At 37.2% G+C, this 22,002-nt stretch overlaps 1 protein-coding gene across 2 annotated transcripts in view; it reads left to right on the top strand.

The window, feature by feature from the left end:
* The window catches only part of CD247 (CD247 molecule), a 64,198-nt gene that overhangs the window by 5,889 nt on the left and 36,307 nt on the right, over positions 1-22,002 (top strand). The window lies entirely within an intron of this gene.

Here is a 22,002-nt window from a genome sequence, read left to right on the forward strand (position 1 = left end):
TAGTTAGGTAAAATTAGAGCCGTTTTGCTCGTAACGGTGTGTTGGGTGGTTGGTTTGCAGTAAATGGCATACACGGCAGACTGGAAATAGGGGGGTGTAGGTGACGAGAAAAAGGATAGGGTCCTTCCTTTCATGTCTCTGCCTTCATGCTTGTCTCTGCTAGACACAGCATAAAATGAAGTCATTTTTACCTTTATATATTTAGTCATGGTGGTGTATATGCTGGCCCCACTTGGGCAGAAAGTGAAGCAGCTTTGGTATGCACAAATCTTCAAAAGCCACATTAATTTGGGGAGAGAAGAATGTACTTCTTAGTGGCTTAGTAGATCAAAAGAGCAACAAAGTTTACATCTAGAGAAGGCCTCAGCCAAGGCCTGAATTTGGAGAAGTCAGCCAGTACTCGTAGGCCACGTTTGAGCATGTATTAAAGCAAAATCCACTGGAAGAGTTTACCCCACAATGTACACCCTACCTGTACTTAAGAAACACACCATCCTTATGCTGAAGAGCTTTGACAACTGCCACAGACTTTTTATTTGAAAGTTTCCTGGAGATTAGAGAAGGGTTTTGCAGCCACTTGTTAACACTGTGGAATGAGTTCTGGTAATTTGTGGAGGTTATGTTTCAGGAGGATTTTAAGCAGTCTCGTATGCTCTGTGGTAGGCATGCCTTTTGTTCATCCTCCATTCAAACTCTGGGACCTCTGTCCCTTTCTGATATCTACTGTACTTAAGTATGATACTTCTTGTACATTGCTCTGTATCCATAGATGCGTATAGGGCTATGAAAGTATGGAAATCACTTTAGTTCAAAAGGCATCTGCAAAAAATCTTTCTGCATTTTCTCCTTTTAATCTGTCACAAGATATCAGTAATTCAGGCTCCTATTTGTACATTTTTAGCAGAAAACTTTTATTGAAAAACATATAATACAGTTTGCAGATGGGTAAAGCTAGCCCTGTAGGGGTTTCTGGTGCAAAGCTTTTAGGGGTATTCACACTCTCAGAGAATACATGGGGTCAAATTTTGAACAGGCTACCCTTCCCATTGATTTGGAGATGGTTGCCTGTGGATTTGACAGGAAGTATTTTTGATTGTATACCTGTAATTGCTCAAAGAATAGTAGTATTTAGCCTAAGAGTATAGGTAGAATAGAAGAAATGTAGCACAAAACTTGTGGAATTGTTGCTACGTTATTGACGCAAAATACACAGTAATAAAAATGTAAAATCACCATGAATTTAATTCAAAGATGAGACCAAACAGATGGGTTTTTCAGCTCAGAGCTATGAACAGGAGAAAAGGTCTGCTGCTGCCTGAAGTGTTTTCAAGCCTCCTTAGAGTGAAGTGAACCTTTAGTTTTTCATAAAACAAGCTCAGAGCGGACAGAGATTCAGTAAGCTGCATACCACCTTAGAGTGAGTTCATTCCACTTCACTATAATGCATTTTGTGCTTATTCTTCAAATGGTCAATTGAAAGATGCTACCAAGAGCGGGACTGATGAACTTGCAAAGCTTTTCCTTTAGATCTTTTGAGTACTGAAGTAAATGTCAGGCATGAGAAAAAATTTTTAAAATAAGTAATTCTAGAGATGGGCCACAAATTCTGATGCAGATTTTGAATTATTGACACCAGACCACAAGTTTCAGAATGCTCAAATTTGGCATTCAAGCAAGTACAGAGGGAAGCCATATCATACACACATATAGTTTTCTGCAATTCCCCCTTCAAAGGTACAAAAATGTACATCTGGAAGTTTAGCTGAGGTCCTCCTATAACCCTGTTAAAAAGTGCATAAAAGTAAAGAATTTGAATTTCTGAGCAGATGACTTTATTAATCATGTTGTTCGTTGAGACAGAAGAAGAATATTAAAAGATTTCTACCCAAGTACCACAATTAAAATGGAAAAAATCTTCATATGTTTTACCGAGCTCTTAATCTGAAGTATTACCGGCTTCAATAGCAATAAAACAGTACTGTGGGCAATATTGGTTGGTTGTTTCAGATTTTTTTTTTTAAGGCTGATGAGATGGCACTTTGATTTGTACAAATACACAACATACACATGTATATAAATATATGTGCAAGAGTTCGAGGACAGCCCTTCCCTGTTTTTCACTTCTTTACAAAATTACTTTTCTCAGAATTGTCTGCTAAACAGAATTGGACAGTGTCCTGTTTTTTGCTAACTCTGCGGAAACTCAAATATGTCAGCCTTTGGCAGATATTACTTGCACGGCTTATTTTCACAATGTTTTGCTGCTCTGCATAACTGTGTCTTCTGCCCATGGGGCACCAGCATGCCGGGAGCCTTTTTTTAATCAGTTCATGGACAGGAAGATAAAATAGACAGGTAATGGGTCTTAGGGTTCATTTGTTCCTTCCTTTTCATCAGATGACTTAGCAGGTCTGCAGACTATGAGATTTGTAAACTAAAAGTTGTTTACAAGCCTATCTGGGAAATCCAAACAAGTAAATACAGACTTTTTTGGCTACCATCCCCGTGTCCTTATGTGCTGTCTTAAGTTCTCCTAGCTGAATTCTTGTTATACCTAGGGGAAAAAAAAAAAAATGAAAGGCTTAACTTTACATGTTTTATTTCCTTTTTTTCCTGCCTGTTCACAATGATTCATTAATAATTCATGGCAAAAACTATGAACTGGCACATTAGTGAATAGAATAAAATGTAGGCAAATGTAGCATTTCTTTGTAAAGGGCCATTTGTTGAGCTCTTGCAGTGCTATATTCAATTCTCTAATGCTTGTTATAGAGTTAGCGCTTTCTATCTGAACCCTTCCAAGCAAAATTCCTAATGAGTGAAGTAACAAGTTAACGATCGCATTCCTTTTTGTCTGTCATGTATGCTAGATGGGAAGTATATACAAAATAGAGAAAGCTATCTGAAAAAATATTTTTATTTCTTCCATGTAAGTGTGTCCTCCTTAAGTAAGACTATGTGGATAAAAAGCGAAAGTGGGGGAAGAATAGGAGGTTCACTAGCAGCTTAAAGGGGATGAGAACTTGATTTATGAATGAACATTCATGTGAAGAACACTTTTGACAGCTGTTTTCTATTATTCACACAAACTTGAATTGTGACTAGCACAATGAGTAAACCCATAAGCAAGGAAAAAGGATATATATAAATTTTGTTTCCGATCTCCAAACTGTAATCAAATTCCCTTTAAAAAAGAAAGAAAAAAATACTTGTTTGCACAATTGCAGACAACCATTGAATCCCCTTCCCCCTCCTCCAATTAATGATATATTTGAATGTCTATATTGTATGTAGAACTGTAAGACATGTCAGCCATTCTGGCAAGAAAATAGAATACATTTTTAGGGTGGTATGAATGGAAGATACAACTTCTTAAAAATACATAAAATATGTATCCTGTTAAAGGTATCTACTTTGTCCGTGTGCATGTGTACTTGTAAGCATATTGTTATTTTCACTGTTCTACTGATATGACTTCGGTCGACAACTAAATTAAAGTTTCACTGCTGTTTGTTTTTAGCATTAAGAAAACAATTTATGCCATTCCAGAGTCTGCGAGAAGCTGAAATTTTGCAGACTTCTCTGATTTGCACTGTTGTATAATGTAATATTTTGAGACAGGGTTTGAATATTGTTTTCTTAATTAAATTCAGTTCTGCTCCTTTAAAAAATATGTAGTATTTTTAGCTTTTAAAATATGACAGCCTAAATCAGATTTTTTTTTCAGGAAAGCAATGAAGGCATTTAACTCCACTTTGTCCTATGCAACTGATTTATAACTTCATATATAACAGATAAAATGTGCAGGCAAATGAAAAGCTTAGTTTGCAGTTCTTCAGTCTACTCACTCAAATGCACAGATCTTGGGAGACAGTGGAAATGCATGTATTTAGCCACATACAATGGATATATCCATCTTTGTGAAAGTTAGACTTACCGATGTGTAGTTCTTTCGCTCCTTTGACAATTTAGCTATTAAAAATAGAATTGAAAACAGCTAGCTCCTAAGCCTCAGATCACAAGTACTGGTGTCTATGGAAGATCTGTTTAAGGGGTAGAAGCTATCTCAATTTTTGAACTGTATAGATTGGAAATATTTGAATCCCTACAAGTTTTCTAGGAATAAACCATCAACCTTTGAAGTCCTTTATGTATTTTGTTCTTGATACTTTGTTACATGTTTGTCAAGTCTTAGGAGAAGAACAGCATGTTTGGAGTTTTCCCTCTTCGCGTACTTTTGGTATGTGAGAGTATGTTAAACATTGTGCTTCTGGCAGGCAGGTTGTGAAGCCTGATGAAAAGCTCATGCTATTTGGCCGATTTCTTTCGTGCGATGTAACTGTAGTGAAAACTTCATCTATATCCTGACTCTTTCTGAGTAACAGAACATTTTTCAATTTGTTATATTTTCAAGTGAAGGAGAAGCCATAATGATAACACAATTCTTTGAAAGCTCAGATAATACGGAGGTGAAATATATACCAAATTAGAATTTGATGGAAGCCAACAAGGGAGAAAGGCTGGAAAATTTTCAACAAATGATAGCCTAAACTGTAGTAGGACACACTGAATAAGTCTAGAAGGTTGCTAGTTGTCATCTGTGGGGGTTTTTTAAGAAATCTCATCATATATGATTTACTTGAAATTCAAGCTGTTGTCTTAGGTGAAAATCTAATCTTTTATTCACCATAAATAAACCTTTCGAGTTTCCTGGTCAAGTTTCCTATTTTGTAAAGGAAATCTTGAAAATGCAAGCCTGCCTGGCTCCAGAAACAGAAAAAGAGCAAACCAGCTATATAACCTGTCAGTTATAATTTTTTGTTTCTTTTTTTAAGGCAATTGCTATTTTGGAGGGGAGGTGATAGGCTAGCCTGCCTCAGGATGCTGTGATGCTCATGGTTGGAAAGCACTGAAAATAGTTTTCTGGTCAAAAAGAAAAGCATGTCAAACATTTAGAACCGGAGAACACTTAGAGAAACTTTCCTAAGAGCCCCAAAATTTGAATCATAAAAATGAATTAACAAATTTTATTATCTTAAAAAAAAAAAAAAAAAAAGTCAGAGTAATGGACTGAAACACTTTTCTAATAGGATAAGATGCAATATCCAGGAAATTAATAAGGGAATACTAATTTGGGTGGTGTTTTATTTCAAGTAAGTGTACACTGGCCATTGAATAAAGGAAAGAGCTATGTGACTAAAAAAAACCACTTTCTGGTTGTTCATCCAAATTTTATAATCAATTTGTTCCAGCCAAGAGTGTGGGTGTTTTGCATTCATTTCAGTTACAATGTTGCTGTCATTGGCATGACAGCCAAACCTAAAATAAACAGAGACAAATATTTATAAAAATGCTTCCGAAATATTTAATGCATAAATATGTATTGTAAATTCATTCCAATTCCCCATGATGTGTATCTCCTCACAAAGCAAAGTGAGGCTTGGGAGGGGCAAAACAGAAAAATGTCCAGTTGGTAACTATTAGATGGGTGAGAGCAAACCCTTGTACTTGTACAGGTCCTGCAAGTGGATCGAGGTTCTTTGTGCAGGCGTCTGTATATAGGAGTGAGGCCCAAACTAATTAGCTACTTTGTTTGCAAAACTTTTATTTTGAATTAGTTAATATAGAAATTCAGATCAAACTAAAAATTAACATACGATAATTTATTACTTATCAGATCAATTTGAAGCAAGAGTTTGGTATAGTGTGACAATGTCACTTTTTAAATATGCTTGGCAAACATCATTTCAGTGAAAGAGGTCAACTTCCTAATGTTAGATACTGCACGTTGCTAATTATCAAATGTTTGTTTTGTCATTCAGAAATAGCTGAATGGTTTGAATGACGTCTTTAAAAAGTATACATAAATTAAATTCCTGGGCTGGGACCTTACAATTCACAATTAATACAGCAGAATTTTAAACCTTTGCAAAGAAAAATTTTGACTTATATTATACATTATAGTAATGTAATTACTATAATATTAGATCATTTTTTTGGTTGCATATCAGCAAGCTTCAGTCAGAGGACCCAACATCAAATATTTGGTAGAAGTAATTTCTGTGTCTATCTGCTATGTGTTGCTGCAATTTACATTGTTTCCTGTCCAGCCATGTAAAACCAATTGCAAGAAAGGAGTCTTACCGGAATTATGTGGAGTCATCTCCCTCTCTTTGTCTCTGTTTCTCTCTCCATGGTGTGAATTTACACAGTATCATTGCTTTGGGCTTTTATTTAAGGTAATTTCAGCAGCACTTTGTGCAAGCATGCAGGTGCATTTCTGAAGATTGAAAAAGTAGAATAAAGTTTTGTAAGTTGTGTTAAGAATCATATTCTGAAGGAAGGAAGACAGGTACAGAGAAAGAGAAATATTATATAATTGGTATCTTGTGAAAAAAAGCCTACCTAAAGACAGTTTTTAAGAAACAAGCAAACAATTCTGTGAATTACTCCAAGTATAGTTGCTCTGTTCATAAAGTTTCTTGTAGCAAATTAGTTTCCTTTGATAATTTTTTAAAGAATGTTATTTCAATTCTACAGATTTCTTCCTAACAACTTGCTGCTAATTTTCATGATTCATTTGCTATTTTAAGGTTTATTACCCAAAGGTATGATACCTGACTGAGTTAGTGTGCACACGTGAACTCATTCTTAAAGTCTTAGTCATTATACACTAGAACCTGCTAAGGGAATTTGTAATAAAAGATTTTCAGGAGAGGTGTATGGGAGTGGTGCTGTATGAAGTAATGTAAGTATGCATTTTTCTGTTTGTTTTTTTTTTTATTAAAGCTTTTTATTTTCATATTTCTCAGGAAGTGCAACAATTCTTGCTATTAATATTGGTTCAGCACTTAATAGTCTGTTGGAATTTGAAGAATTACAAATGCAACACAACCAAAGTAATCCATGTGATCATTAACTGACTTTGGAGGCTGATACTAGTGATAGATTTGACCTCATGCTTGTTTGTTACTTGCAATTTTTTCTCCTCATTTACCTGTAACATGCTCTTCATTAGTAATGGGCTTCTGGTTCTTTCAATCTCTCTCTGGATGTGTAAATTCTCTGCATAAGTTTTTCTGGGGGGTTACTCTGATGAATAAAGGATAAGAATTAAATCTTTGCAGTGGTAAGCTTAAAGAGAATTGGTGAAAGTAAATGACATAAACCCACCATTTTCAACAACTGTCCTCTGATTTCCCTTTTCCTGAGAAGGAAAGAGAGTAATATCCCATCACAAGTTGCCTAATTTTTAACTTCTTGAAACCATTGTTCTTTTAAATGTAAAACTGAGCATTTGGGTGTTATAAGCATGACTAGACCCAGTAGACCAGAGAAGGTAAGCAAGATTAACCCATCTGGATTTCAAGCAGAAGGTCAAACACCATTCCAGTTAATTTAAGAAATGAGCATCTAATGTATGCCATAAAGGCTTTCTGGAATTTAGCTTCTCAAAATAAGCATATAAAATAGAAAGGAAAAAATATCTCTAAATCTCTTTCAGTAAAATCAGTTTTAATTATGCTTTCGGTAGGACCCAGTCTCTGTTTGAGACTCCTGTTTGAGTAGGGAGGTGATAGGAGCTTTGTCTACACACGCACAGCATGCTGTACGCGAGCAGAATTATGCAGTGAACACTAGCACCCATAGCACAATGCTGTAACCTGGTCCATGTGGGTCAAGGCACATATGGGTGGCTGTGGACTGCCAGCAAGCCGTAAAATGCGCTCGCTTGAAAGCTCAAACCACTGCATGGAGTGATTGCTTTTCCATCCCCAGTTTTGGCAGATGGCCTCTACTTTCTGCATCAGGCTCAATACAGTTTGCTGAGAATATGGATTTCATTTTCCCTTGCAAATTAGGAGTAATTGTATTGAAAATAGCACAACGTTGTCCATTTTCTTTATAGAGAAAGCTTGCGAGAGAACTCAGAGTAATTTGTTTTAAGGCAACCGCTTCCCAGATGATTAGCAATGTTGTCTTAGATGTGATCTAAAGTTCTGATGAAGACTGCTTCTAACTTCAAAATAATGGTCCATCCCGAAAAGTTTGAAAATAACTACAGACCTTCAAGAGTTTTGCTTTTTTTTTTTTGAAGAGTTTTGCCTAAAATATAATGAAATATGGAAAGTTATGCATACTCAGTTCATTACTTGACTTTTTTCCTGAGGATGCATTTTGATCCAAGTGTTTCTCCTTGCACTCAAATGTTAAAAAAACCAGGAGTCTCTCACAAAATTACTTCTCTCTAGAAGCAGCAGCTTTAAGTTACCTTGTTTTGAATTCTCTCTTAAATTTCAGATGTCTCTGGTATTAATATGAACTAGGCAGAACTGGAATTTTCCCTCTCTTGTCTATTCATGCAGCTAAATTAATCTCTTTTCTTCTGATAACTCAGATGTTATTTTACTACTTGCCTCAAAAACCCAGCAGCACTACAATGCATTTGTTGCTGCTGTTAGCTATGTCTCTTATGACGGAAAAGCAGCAGCAGATTTTCAGGCTTGAGAAATTTTTTTTTTTTTTTATATAACTCTTAAAGAAGTTACAGATATGAACCTTCAGCCCTATCTTATTGTAACATCTTTTCCAGGGTGTTTTTATCTGATTTTATCGTTCTCAGCTGCAAAGAAGTAGCTAAGAGGTTTGTCCCCTTTCTCTTTTGCTCTTCTTTTTACATCTTGGGCTAAATGTCTATTTGTTAGACATGATGGCTTTAGTAGAATAAATATGAAGTTTAAAATAGGGCTTAAAGGGAAGCAACTTTATGCAAAACTTTGCAAGATTTTAAATTCCCCCCCACCCCCACTTGTTTTCCACCGGGGTAAACCAAACCCTTCCAAAGTATTTGTGTGAGACACCAAACAAAGTCTGTCAGCAATTAGTGTTCTGCGTTTGGGAAGAGAGAAACCCACATTCAACTCCTTATTCTGTCCGACTTGGAGCAGGAGCTTGAATGGGACTCCCATGTACTAAGCCATTTGAGGGTCACTCACTGGTGGTGATGAGAAATTCTAATGGGAGTCTAGAAACATTCCCTAATTAAAGTGCCATCAGAATTTGTACTGGGAAGTGTTTCTGATGACCTGGATAAACCTATGCCAAAAAAACCCCCAAAATCTCAACTTCAGTTGTAGTATTTTATAGAGTCAGTTTAATCCTTTGCAGCCAATTAATGGAGTATATGTATGTAAGAGTTTCCCCATCCACCACCCTTGCAAAAATTGTTGTGCTCTCTTTACTAGAGACTGTATTTCAGCATGACTAGAATCCCTAAGCAGGCTCTTGTGTGGGAGACTGTTTGCAAAATGGGGCATAGAGGTGGTTCTGTTCTCTTATGCATGGGTATATATAACATCAATATGAGTACTGATAATATATGCTTATATTATTGATGATTCTGCTGCTTCTAAAACCACATGTAATTATACAGGACTGGAAGATTTAGAAGAAGGTCCTAGGCTACTAAATCTTAAGGGTATGCAGGGATCTGAGGGAATCACCTATATGAAGTACAATCAGAAGATGCAGTCTGAGAAAGCCCAGTACGTGCGCTGACCTTTCTTGAAGAGGATTATCTGGAGCCAGAAAGGAGGGCTTCAGGTACTTAAAAAAATTTGGCAAGTAGCTTCACCTCTAAATGTGCTGTCTACATGCTGTAACTGTAATGTGGGGATGGTATTGAATTTCTGTAAAACTTTCCCCTTCTAATTAGGTCATGTCAGTGTTTTAGTAAACGCTGCTTATTTAAACATACCTAAACTAGCTTTAAATTAGCTATCTTCTTTAAGCAGCTCCCCAGTGGTGTCAGGAGGAGTTTTACTTCAGATAACCTGCTTGGGCATTTACCAAACTGCTCAGCCAGATTTTTGCAGCTCACACAAAGATCTATGCCGAAGGAAATATGCTGTTATCAGCTAGTTGAAAACCAATTTAGTGGTGTTTTTGTGAGCCGCTGCTGCCTTCATAATGACTGCAGCATATACAAACATTTTTGGAAAGGAGAAAGTTTCTCATTCTGTGCCTTTGGGTTCAGTGGGGTTTTCACCTCTTTTGAAGCTTCAGGGTCGTACTATAATAAAAATATAGTAGTGTTCAGCTTCATCCATAGCTAGAAGGAATCTTATACCCAAGGAAAAGAGTGCCTCTAAGTAGCTATACTATCTAGCTTTTATTTGTCAATTTGCATGTATAAATGGTTTTACAAAGTGGTTTTAATGAAGTCTGCAGTTAATTAATGTTTAATTCCTAAAGCAGTTTTGTGTTGAGGTTTTAATTTTCAATGTTTTTGTTTAACTCCTCATTATCTTGTTTTGTTGTAGTTCTGACTATTTTAAAAGTATCTTCTGGTGCTTTTTATCTCTCTGATTAGGAAGATTGCTAATAAGATACTAAGAAAAATCAATACAAATGGAATGTAAAATTTTTAAATTGGGAAGCTTGAACTTTGGTATCTTGTCTGAAGGATTTATAGAGAATTCTGACAATTCCCATCATCCTCGCTGCTCTACAAAGTCTTTCTCCCCTTAGTGAAACAGTGCTATTTTTTTAGATAAAGCAAGACAATGGAAAAATGGGGTCGCAGGTTTTGGACTTCTAATTGCGGATGATTTACTGTGTAACCTTTAGAAAGCCACTGGAATGTGTGTAGGCTTTCCAGTAAATCAGTGTCCAAGCTTAATCAAGATGGGCCGTTTTGTTAGCTGGTTTTGTTAACTTTAAATTGCTTATCCAGTTGTTGATATACAAATAATGCTTAGAAGTGTTAACACATGTGGTCCTGAAGACTGCATGCTATTTTAGTATTTGATTAATCAACAAATAGGCTTATTTGCCTATTTTATGATGATGTTTTGAGAACTGAGCTCTATCAAGTATCCTTTAGATCCTCCAGTGTAATGTATTTTATATATAGGAAATTAAAATAGTGGCTATGTCTAATTTGCTGCTACATTCGCAGTGACCCTTACTGCTTACAGGACAGCCTTTGCTTGCATTGGGAAAATGGCCAGTCTTTTTCCTTCCCTCTCTTTTTAAAAAACCTCTATCATTTTAGATTCAGTTGAACTGATGAGAGAAACAAAAAAGTAAAACCTCAGTTAGGGACGTGCTGTTAGTCTTCCTGAAGTAAAGAGAGGAAAAAATAATGTCCTGTACAGACTGTTATTTCACACTTATAAAGCATCTTGAGCTCTTTAGAAAATGTGCTGTAGAGATGAAAACATTTATTGCGCACCATGCAACACATGCATGCTGTCACTGTTCATGCCGGTACAGCTCTAAACATGACAGTGTTTAAGCTGTTTGGCATCTGAGTGTTATTGTTTAGGGACAACAATATTGGGATCACAAATATAATTGGACAATTATTCTAGCCACCTTTTACTCCCATGAGAATACCTATGCTAGGACCTGATGATTGTAATGTCTAAATATCTCATTTAGACTAATTAAAACATACGTTATTCTTAATGGAAATAGTTCTTACTATTTCAGTAGATGTTGAAGTTCAGCTCTCAGCTGTCTGTCTTTCTATAACTGCATGCTGCTTTTCTCACAGGTAGCTCCTGGCTACTGAGGACTTGCCCTATGCATTAAGTATTAACCAGGCATCAAGGCAAGGACTTCCTTTGGGGATTGACTGCAGTTTATTTGCTCAGTGTATGTAGCTTCTTTAGCCTCAGGCGCTGAATAGAGCACCTTGGTCTTGAACTCCATGGTCTCTGGCTTCTAAGAAGCGAAGTTGCCTAAGGGGACCTATACTTCAGCAGAGCTTTTGTTCTGGGTGTTTTGGCTTATACAGGGTAATATCTGTAATGTGGCTTGGAAAATGCTCGGTGCATGGCACTTATCTATTGTCTGTGTCGTATGTGAGAACCAGAGGGGTGCGAGCTTGCCTGAAAGCTACTTTGGATTTTTTTTCCAAAGCCTTTCAGTCTTGAGGTCTTGAGCTGAGAAGGGAGGGAAAGTGTGAAATATTTGGCATTAGAGCCCTAAAGTCAAGTGGCACTTTGAATGGCGTTTATGTATAACTCGTCAAAACACTGCCTCTTCAACATCTGTATGTAGAGTGTGAAAGAACACCTACTTGCGTATTCGTGCAGAGGATTTCAGACAGGTGATTTTGCTGTCTAAAATACACTGGGAGGAGAGAAGATGACCTGAAAATGAGAGTGCACATTATAAAAAATAGCTATAAACTGGTTGCTGAATTACTTTGGGGGGATCAGAAGGATTCACACCATCCGAATAGTTTGGGCATAGGTTATTCTTTGGGCAAAGGGGGTAGAAACTGAATTCTTACTTGGGAGCAGTTTGCTGAGTTTATGGAATGGACTTTTTATTACATATTTGAGAGGTACACAAGAATACGCAATGTTTAATCAAGCATAGTACAGATATATTTATGCTATATAAGTTAATGGCTAGATGAAAACACAGATGCTATTGACGTTGCACAAGTGTATGTGCAGAAAGCGGGACAAAAATGTGTGGATGTGCTTGAAAGCATGTGTTACAGGCAGATCTGTGCAAACCCATTAAGTTCAGATGTGCTGTTTGGTATATTAGCATGAAAATGTGTTTCACTTCCATTATTGAAGCCATTTTAAAATGTAGATTTAATAAGGATCAAAGATGATCTTTAGCAAGTGTTTGTTTACTGCTATATGCATATGTATCAAAATTACAAAATCTATTGATAGTCTTTCATCTTTTATCAGATAAACAGCAGTTTTCTGTAAGTGAAGTTCTACTATTACATACATGCAGCCCAATGTGGGGGGAATAATGTTTTCTCAGCAGGTGCCAGAGATAATGGAATATTTCTTTTTTAAGCTTGACATTACTATTTCAAAGACAGTGAGTGCTATTGCTGCTAGGACCTCCTCTGTTTCTGTTCTTCTTCCTTTCCCTTGCCGAGTACTACCTGGATTTTGTCTTTTATAAGCAAGAGGTGTGGGTATATCTTTCTAGTTATTTACTTCCCCACCAGTAACACATCTGAGATTTATTGTTATTTCTGTAATAGTAAAGACTGCTATTAAATGGTTTGAACATCCCAACAGAATTCAGGAAATCCAGAAATGTGAATTCATAAATACCTTTTTAAGTTTCATTATATTTGAAAGACCTTACTATGTGTATATCCCTGGACGTTCTCCTACACACACATATGTAATGTCTTGCATGTGTCCAGTGCAAGTCAGGCATTCCCAGGTATTCTTACAACCTGACATGCTGAACTTATAACCTGGTCTCTACTTGAAGTCACTTTTTGAATGAGCAACAAAAACTTCTTTCCTTTGATGATCCATGTATGTATTAAAGATTCATCTGTCCTGATTCAACTTCCCAGTATGAAATTGCAATTTCAGTATTTATTCTGTGAGCTAGTTTACAAGTGCCTTATTCACCCTTTCTTAGGAGAAAGTCTTGTAAACCCTATTTGTGCTCTTATTTTTCATTCATCTTATTTATTAATTTGCTATTTTTTAATACAAATCTGAGATCACAGTAACTGACCAATTACCTTATCAAATTCACACAAGATGTATACTCGCAATAAGAACTGCTACAATTAAACCAAATACTTTAAGGTATACGTGTATTAGAATGATATACAGGTCTTAACTGAACCACAGGAGTTTCTGCTTGGGTAACACAAATATTAATGAAATGTGAAACAGTGCTTGATAACATTCAGTTTGCCCTGATCTGTGAAACAAAATGTTAACTTAGTTGTTGAAAAAAAAGATCAGATGCAGTACAATTTTCTAATATTAAAAAAGTCTTTATATGTGTGCCTGTCACCTTTTAGAATTGCATTACTGGAAGTTAAGGGCTAGCAAACTTCCTGGCTTTAAACTATAGAATTTGTTGTATAACAAGAGCCTGCTAAGAGTAACACCTTTGGTATTCTTTTAGAGAAATGTGTAATTTCTGTGCTGTAAAAAAGCTTTGAGAGAGAACAAAATTCTCTCGGTCTCTCTATATGGTCAGATTTGCTTTATTATCCCTGAAGGACAGATTGGGAAAGAAAATACAAAGAATCAAACCAGCTTTCCTCAAACCTCATAGCAGAAGAATTTAGAATAGAAGAACTAAATGATTGTTACTGAGGATAAAATAATGATTTGACCTTCTCACTGGGTTTTCTGATTCAGATGATGTTCATATAATCTAGTGAAGTACATTCAATAAAGTGTATTTTGGATGAGAATAATACGTGAATGTGGTTATGTAAGCAATTAATATATTCCTTTAATGCTGCACCTGTCCCTTCGTGTGATCTGTGTCCAATTGTTCTTCTGTTTGGTATGGAAGTAGTTTGGGTTTTTATATTACGGTTGGCTTCATGTGTCCCACTCTCCAGAATCTAATGCTGTATTTCAGTAGCAATTTAGTTTTGGCAGCGAAAATAAAAAAAAAAAAAAAGAGAGAGAAATAACTGTTTAAAACTACTGCTGCTTCAGGAGAATTTAAAACTGAGAGTGGAGAAAGGAATAGTACAGATCCTTTTAGTGGAATTGTGAGACACAATATTTTTGTCCCCTGTGTATTGCTTTCATGTACATGCTCTCTGAACTCTCAGTGGTGTGGGAAAAGCAATGGTAGTTGCAACTAAATTTAAAGAAAGGGCTTTTCAGCAGCCTTCTTGCTTGGATTCATCGAACAATAATGGACGTGAATATGTTTAATTTCAGAATTTTTGTTGTTGATGACCTTTGTGAGCGAGCTTCCAAGTACGAACATAATGCAGCTCTGTGACATGCAGACTCTAAAATTTACATCAAACCCCAGTTTTCTGAGTCATAACAAGTCTGAAGTCTGTAGCATAGCAATAGCTGCCTCTACAATTACCATTAAATACAAACAACTTGTCTGTTGAATTAAAAATGAAAAAAAGAGCATAATGTTTTATTTTGATACTACTTCAATAAAATGTTCAATTTCATGACAGAAGATATCTAGACAATTGATCACAACCATGGCAATTCTGTCAGCTCCAGAAAGGTGTTGATGGGTTGGTTTCTTAGAGCAGAAAGAAGTCAAGACGGGAAACCATTAAACAGGCCATACATCTACTTGGCTGTATGTATAAAACTGAGACATACTGGGCTACAAGGAGGGAGGCAGGTCTAATTCATTGTGCCGTCTGATAAGAGTAGAGTAGGGTGATGCTCTGCCATAGGGAAATACACCTTAAGTATCTCTTTTGGTCAGAGAGGCCTGTTCACATTGCTTACCCCAAGGTGTAGGTCATTGCCACAATCATGTTCCTTCTCCTCCAAGTGGACCACTGCTGGTGGGTGGATTGTGTGGGGTCATGAAAGGAGAGAGGCCTCAGTGCTGTGTTGTTCAGTGTGTGAGATGTTGCCTTTATACGTGTCAGAAACTGTGTAGAGTGTTGCACCCAGTGTATGAAATTAATCTAGGTTGGCTACACCAGACTTTTGACTATTATTAGCACCTCAATAAGTATCAGTGTTGCAATATGAATGGAAAATCTGCTAAAAGCCTCACTGTAGATGGACTCTTTTGTGAAAGCAGAGAGAAGGAAGCCACTTCGCAAAATCAGTCAAGCTTTTTGATAGTTGTCATTACAGTGTGCCTAACACATTTTGGTCTTGCAGTGTAGACAGGACTGTGAATTGTGTCTTCACCTTGTCCCTGAATTATGTGATAGCCTTTGGTTTTGGTTGGGCTGTAACATGATTTGGGAATGTGGCTTGACACCATCTATACTGCAGAATAAACTGTGTTCCTAGCACGGTTGAGCAATTACCCTCTCATGAGTACCTTCTCCTCCCCCAGTGTAGACTTTTTTTTAATCTTTTAATGAATCAGCACTTGCCACTAATCGCATTACTTTCATTAATCTAATGATTTCTTAGAAATTAGAAGTGCTTCATAAGCATTAATAGGTCCTCACGCTACTATTCTGAAGTAGTATGTTCCTGTAATATCTATTCTAATGGGGTAAATCAAGGCACAGAATGGTTAATTGCCTTTCAGAAAGTCTCTGGCAAAGCCAGCAATAAACTGCCAATCGCTTTAGCCATTAGCTATAGTATGTTTCTGTGTCTGAATTCATGATGGACTAATAAAATAAAGATTAGACTAGAGCAGGCAAGAAACTATTTATGCAAAAGTATATTTCAGGACCCTTGATTAAGAGTTTTCAGCCAAAGCAAGGGGAGGTGGTTTCATGTTGCTATTTGTGAACAAAACCAGCGATGTAAATAGAAACCCATGTTAAGATAAGAAAAGTATCTCCACACAAGCTGTTGCAGCAAGAGTGAAGAGGACTGGAAGATAAATGCAGTGCTGAAGCATGTAGTAGATGAGTTGTAAGATACTCTACATATCTTTACAACCACCAAATTAAAACAAAAATTAAAAATCATCAGCCAAAGCAAAATCTGATTGACAGAAAGTAAGTACCACATCCAGCATGCAAAGACCCAGACATAGCAGTATGACATAGAACATGGTTAAAATCCATTCAGTGTTTCACAACATAATGGTGGGGATGCTGAAAGGTTGCTGCATGGAAGAGTCCAAAAGGACAAGTGCAAAGAAACATGGAAGTAAGGAGTGCATGAGATTCATCAGTTAGCATTTAAGTTATGATAGAAAGGGCATTGGGAAAGGGAAATCTTACCTGATATCAGATACAAAATTTGAGACTGGTTGTTGAAAAGATAATATCTTTCTATGATACTACCCTTGTTACTGGGAATGCTACAGCTGTGCTGGAAACTACAAGAGTAAGGCAGCAGGATTTCTTTTAAGCAACCATCTGTTGGATGGAAACGGCAAAGTTGGCTTTTCCTTGAAAGATCTGGACATCAACAGCTGACATTAGAATGGGGTCAAGATGAAAATAACTACCAAAAAACCAGCTGTGAATGTGTTCTTCTGTAGCAAAATGACAGATTGTTGTGTTATGGCCAGAAGGGAAATCTTTGTTTTGAGTCTGTTTTTTCTCTTGAAATGGCAATACTGCAACTGCTGTATTAAATTAAAGGCTTCAGTGGAAGGAAAGTGTATCAATCCACCTTCTTGATTTATTTCTTATTTTTGGCAACATTTTAATAGAGAAGTACACTTTCTTTTTGTTTCAAGCAAAACACATATGAGGACCAGTAATAAGGTCTTGAGTTCCCAGGGGATTGCTGTGAGACTGGATAGTGTGTCTGCATCAACCCAGATGACCTAGGATTAGTGCTGGGTAGCAAACCCTCAGCAAGGCTGCTGCTGGTCTTCCCAAAGCAGCAGGATGATGAACATTTGACTACCTCAAAATGCTGGCGTCTGTGACTGAAAAGGTATGTAAATTTAAAACAGAAGGGGTTTTCCAAGGTGTTGAAAAGAAGTGGGGAGAGTGGGAGGCAGAGAAGCCACCATAAATTTTCTCCAGGCACAGAGGCTGAAAACGTTTTGAATTCTTCCCCTTTAGACTTGCCAGGCTAAGTTAATGGCAAGAATCAGAGGGGCTTTCAGGAAGGCTCTATGTGGGTGTAGAAAATGAAAACACGGTAAGGCCACAGTCTTCAAATTCATACAAAGAATAAGTTCAATAATGTCACGGGGTCTGAAGTTGTGATATTAATTTCCCTCTTATACAGGAAAACTGCAGTGCTTCTCACACTGCTGGGTGTCATATGATGCTGTCACATACCTTTCCCATTTGCGGTGTTTTTGGATCCAGGACTGTCACTGATCTGCCACGTGAACTTCAAACAGCCACTGCCTCCTTCTGTGCCAGTGCCCCTTACCAGCCTTTGTTACTTGTTTACTTGGATTCTGATTGTGTAGCACCTCATACAGCCCAGAAATTAATGCACTAATTGAAGCTAAGATTAAACAGAAACACAAGTCTTTGCAGGACTGAAGTACGTGCAGTCTTTTGGGGACAACTGCTGTATTTAAGCAGGTACATCTATAACACCGCAAACAGTATCGTCGAAAACTGCGATCATTGAGGGCTGGGGCCCTCAAGACTGTTTAATGATTTATGATAACAACTGAGTCTTGCTGTTATCATTTTATGGGCACTGAACACTCATCAATGAGCAAAACACAACCCCTATAGTAAAGCAGGTTGCTATTGTGAGTTTCATGTGAAGGTAAACTGAATAGCTGAGTACCTATGTCAAAAGTCTCTAGGTAATTTAAAGCAAGAGAGCTCAATATGTCTGTGATTTTGGTTTGGGTTTTGTTTTAAATTTTCTGTCCATCTCCAAAGACAGTGGTGTTTTCTTGCAAAAGCATCTTAGAAACTATGTCTCTTCCACTGCTGACTTGTTTAGGCCAGAGAGGGTTTCAACACTGAGGCTGACCCCCTTTTATTTTCAATGTCTTTTGTGCACGGCCTCCAAAATACACAAGTTTCAGGCTGCTTTCCCTTCAACTCAGCAGAAAATGTTAGCACTGCTGATCTCTGTGACAGAGCAACGGGTGACAAACTGCCTTGTCATTTCAATCAAAGCCACCCACACTTGTCATTAGATTTATCCAGGGTTAAACCGTTCATTATGCACCAGCCCAGGCTGCCCGGGGTAGCTGTTTTTCTTAATCTCTTGTCATAACTGTTGTAGGTTGGAGGCAGGAATGAAAGCACCCGCTGACTGAAGTGACAGCTTTATTCTAGGGGCTGGGGACTCAGCTGAAAGAAAAAACAAATGGGGACACAAATTACTGGGCATGCAGTTCAGAAGGATAATGCATTTTGTAGAATTAAGAGTTTGTTTAAAAGAAATCATGCAGCAGTTCTCATCTGCTACTTCCTATATACCCTACTTTTTGCACGTGTTTTTTTATGTTCCTCTTGTTTCCTTCTCCCACATGAAACTGCTTTTTAGGGGTTTTTCTTTTGTTAAGAGACTTTACTGTTTTAACTGGAATATATTCAACAAAACATGTTACCAATTCTTGTGCCAGTTTTTGTTTAAAAATGCAAATATATAAGAAAAGATGATGTAGACCCAGCTGATATAATCCATTTCACATTGTAACAGCACTACTCCAAATGCATTTTATTTTTAATTTTGCCTTGTTATGTTTCAGTGTGTTAACTGTTTCTGGATTGTGAACTTACTTTTCTTCATCTTGTCTCTATAGTGTTAGGGTAATACAGTTCAGTGCCTTCTCTTGGAAGTGGGAATCTTGTTTTGAGTCTGATACTGACTTGCTTTGCCTCCCACTTACCCTACAGCTAAGTGGAAATAAAGATATTTATTTATTTATTTATTTTTCATTAAGTACTATGCTATTTGCAGTAAAAAGCCCAGCTATACTCCTGGGAGACAGCTACTCCCTGAGCAGCTAAGGGAGAAAAGAATAATTAGATTCCCCCACCCTGCCCCTGCCACTGGAAATAAAATGGCTGTATTTGAGTTATTTTGAATAAATACTCTACATTAGACTTTTTGATCTGATAAAATTTACTACAGGTGTATTAGACTTGAATTTTCATAGCATGTTCAAGTGCTAGGTATAGCGCATATGTATTTTTTATAACTTAAACCACCTAAATTCTGGCAATACTGCCTACTGTTTGTTGCTACTGGATAACTTTCAATGAGTCAAACATCCTAAGCAGTTTTAGTGACCCAAGGTTTAAAACAATATAACCTATTACAGAGTGTTTTCTTATTTCCTCCTAGTTTGGCCAACCCCATACAGATAAAAGAAGCATTTAAGGTAATAAATATCTATAATTGTAGTATCTCTCTATATTATACATCTATTTTTATATTATCTTTAATATATATTATATGCATGCTAAAAATAAGTATATTCCAATATTGTTGAAGCTTTCCAAGAGAACATAGCATGCATCTCAAAGTTGTGCTTTGGAGCAAGTCTTTATGATTACGGCCATTAAAATAAGGGCTTCTTTTCATACGGAAAAGCAACATTAGTCATCTGACATGCATCTTTCCCTCAGCACTCTGAACAACAGGACTTTTATCAGCGAAGTTTCTCTCTGCATGTAGAAATACAGCAAGTAGACTGGAATAGTTTTTAGGAACTTCCTAAAATTTTTCTGTCAGGTACCTGGTTTGTTCAGATCCTAGTATGGCACGGCAGAGGTAGGCAGAGAGGTTTTAGAGCTGTTTATTTCACGTGAGCTGTCACGCAGTTCTGAGATATGATGGGTGTTATCAGACACTCATTAAATTGTTTATAAGGTAGTGGCACGTGACTTTTGGCCTGATTCTGTGAGGGGTTTGGACTTAGACCTTCCATTGGGATGAATAAGAGCAGTGAGACCTCAATGGCTACACAGAATCAGGCCTTCTGTTGTTACATGAGATTATGTGGTTACTGATGGCCTGGTTTGAGTTTGATTGTAATTTATTACTGGACGATTTAAAATTGGAGAGCTTTTCTGCCAGATGTATGTGGAGTGGGGAGAAAGGGGAAGATGAAAAGAAGGGGAGGAGATAACAAGGCAAATATTCTGTAAAAGGTTAAACTACTTGCAGAGACAGCTCAGGTGTAAACAAAAGGGAAAGAATCAGAGGGTAAGCAGAAAAGCATAAGATTAAGGGGAGAATTGTAGATATGATGGCTCAGTAACTTACCTTTATATCATCATCTTCATGTTAGAAGTGATGCTGGGAAGCAAGCTGTGGTTCAGAGACAAAGTGCAATTCAAATACTGCTTTGATTGTGACCTCTAAGGCAAAGGTAGAAATGACCTTCCTAAAGTTTTGCTTACATAGATGAGGATGAGCACAGAATCCCAGAGAGAACTCTGGAGTCATCTTGTAAGGATTGTGGTGCTTGAATCTCACACAGCATGAAGCTGTGGTAGCAGTACCTCCCTTGCAGGCAAGTATGTAGGTTTGGATAAACATATATGTTGTGCATCTGAACTGTTCACACCAGGGTTTGTTTTCCTCCCTTTTAACACTTTCTGTCCTCAGATATTTCAGTTACTCATACATTGGTTGTCCGTAAATAATCCTCACTATTCCTTTGCTGACTGATAAAATTGGGATTGAACCTCTACAGGGTCAGTTCTGCATATGACAGAAGAATAGCAAACATGCTGCTAATACTTCAGGAACAGGAAGAGCAGCGATCAGTTACAAATCTGTTCGCCTTGTACCTCAGTGGGCTGAAATGCTTCAGGATAAATTCTATGGGAAAGACACAAGAAAGGAACATGGGAAGTAAGACAAAATGCAAAGCAGCTTTACCAAAGATTGATTATGAGGATACTAAACTGATTACTTGGTAAAGGATTATTACTTGTCTTCATGTAGGAATGGGTACTGGATATATCTGGATTGTTTTCCAGGGTGCTACATGGAACAGAGAGGAGGGAGTTTAGTATGGGTATTGTAAAGGGCACAGTGGCTTGCAAGAAAGTATCAGTAGGACATGCTGCAGGCGAAAATTTGGGTCTGAAGAGATGATTAGTGAGAACCTTTAAGAACTGATCTGGATGTTACTATTTAATATCATATTTAATAACAGTGGCAGGAAAAGTAGGAGTGTGTGAATAAAATTTACTGATGACGCAAGATAGGAACATGTCTTCAACACAGAAGCAGACTGTAATATCAGACAGGATTTCATGGACTGGTAATAGTACAAAGAGGATAGACGTGCTATGGGAATGCGTGAGGCAGAAATTTGTTATACTAGTTGGGCATATAGTAGAGAAGAAGGATTAGTATGTTGATTGTGTGCAGTATCATCAAAACTAGCAGTGAGAGAAGCCTCGTAAAAAGAGATTCCAGGATATATTAAAAGCTCTGTGCTGTAAACTGGAATAATATTTATGTCCCTGCATAAAACACTGGTAAGACCACATTTTGTGTTTTGTTTTGATCACCCAAATACAAAAAGAAATAATACAAGTGGAACAGGTATGGGCAATAGCTGCTAGGAGGATCAGGGAAATGGAGATCCTGTTGTTCAGAGAAAGACCAATGGGCCTTGGCTTGCTTGGCCCCCAGTAGAAGGTTGCTACACTTT

Source organism: Aquila chrysaetos, chromosome 7, assembly GCF_900496995.4.
Source record: "Aquila chrysaetos chrysaetos chromosome 7, bAquChr1.4, whole genome shotgun sequence".
NCBI classification, from domain to species: domain Eukaryota; kingdom Metazoa; phylum Chordata; class Aves; order Accipitriformes; family Accipitridae; genus Aquila; species Aquila chrysaetos.